The sequence below is a fragment of the Meleagris gallopavo genome, chromosome 6, assembly GCF_000146605.3.
Source record: "Meleagris gallopavo isolate NT-WF06-2002-E0010 breed Aviagen turkey brand Nicholas breeding stock chromosome 6, Turkey_5.1, whole genome shotgun sequence".
Lineage (NCBI taxonomy): Eukaryota > Metazoa > Chordata > Aves > Galliformes > Phasianidae > Meleagris > Meleagris gallopavo.
Genome location: NC_015016.2, coordinates 11,257,101 through 11,258,707, shown reverse-complemented (window position 1 = coordinate 11,258,707; position 1,607 = coordinate 11,257,101).

Here is a 1,607-nt window from a genome sequence, read left to right as displayed (position 1 = left end):
GGTGGGCGACTGAGGGAGCGGCCGGGAGCCGGGCCGAGGGGTGAGCCCCGGTGTAGGCCGCGGAACCGGGAGTGTCCGTCCCGATCAGCGGCTTTCAGAGAGGAAGTACTGTGATGCATACGTTAAAATGTGTGCCATTCTGAGGAAACGGCGGCGCGTGCGGAGCTTTGTCTATAAAAGGCGTTTGGAGATGGAAGGCGCCTGGAACTGTCTGAAGCTTGAGGAGGGCAGCGCTGCCGGCAGGCTGGGCAGCAGCGAAGCACCGTGCTGGAGATGGCGGGCGCAGCCCGATAAGGGGCCCGGGCCGAATGAGCGAGGTGGATAAGATTAAAGCGGTGTGACTTAAACGGACAATTTAACAGGTCTGCACTTATACTCTAGAGAAGGAGAAAAACGAACAAAAAAAACCGTCACCGATTTTGCTTTCTATTTTTGCTGACTTCTGAGCTGGTGCTCTCCCCCAGCACTGCATTGGTCTTGGAGTAAGCGGCATCTTCAGGAGCTGGACTCGATGATCACAGAATCACAGAATCGGGGGTTGGAAGGGATCTCCAGAGATCATCGAGTCCAACCCCCCTGCCAAAGCAGGTCCCTACACCAGGTCGCACAAGTTGGTGTCCAGGTGGGTCTTGAATATCTCCAGAGAAGGAGACTCCACAACCTCCCTGGGCAGCCTGTTCCAGTGCTCTGTCACCCTCACCATAAAGAAGTTCTTGCACACACATTTGTGTAGAACTTCCTATGCTGCGGTTTCTGGCCATTCCCCCTTGTCCTGTCTCCACACACTGCTTAAAATAGTCTGGCCTCAACCACTCTGCCCTTCACACCTTTGATATTTATTATGATAATTATGATGATCATTGTGCAGGTCCCTTCCAATTCGGGATATTCTATGATTCTCACTGCCTTCAGCCCACTGCAGGGTTTCCCATGCTGTGTGTTATCATTAGACAAGAAGCAGAACAGGAGCCACCCTCCTGCCATCCCTCCTCTGCTTCTCTAAAATTGTATAATGCTGTCCTTTCACAATCTTACAGATGAGAAGGATCTCACATCCTTGAGGTTGCTCTGAGCATTGCATACCTTTAAGTTTCCTTTTTGCATCCCATCATGTGGGGAAAATCCTAACAGTCCCTCCACCCACTGAAGATAGTTATAGGGTTTTTTTGTTTGATTTGTTTTTTTTTTTTTTTTAAAGTATTTCATATTCCTAGAAGTGAAATTTGGTTATATTTTATCTGTTAAATATAGAAACCATAGAATTCTGCCACTCCTACACTAGAAAATATTAAAGGAAGAAAAAGTTTATTTTAGAGACCTGAGCATAATGTTTACTTTTACCTGAGCAGCTATTACAGACCAAGCAGGAAGACATTTTAGTCTGCGCACTGCTTTCTGCAATATAGTCCTAAGGACTCAGAGACCCCAGGTCATAACAGTGGACCCTGACAACTGGATGCATCAGGCAAACCAGGAGCCTGGTGTCCAACATGGGTTGCTTTTTAGGTGCATATTACTTCGCTCCCACTTGCATTAGAAGTGATAGGACAATTAATAGCTTAGGAGTCTGGTGTTAAGAATATTTTAATGAATTAATCTACAATTAC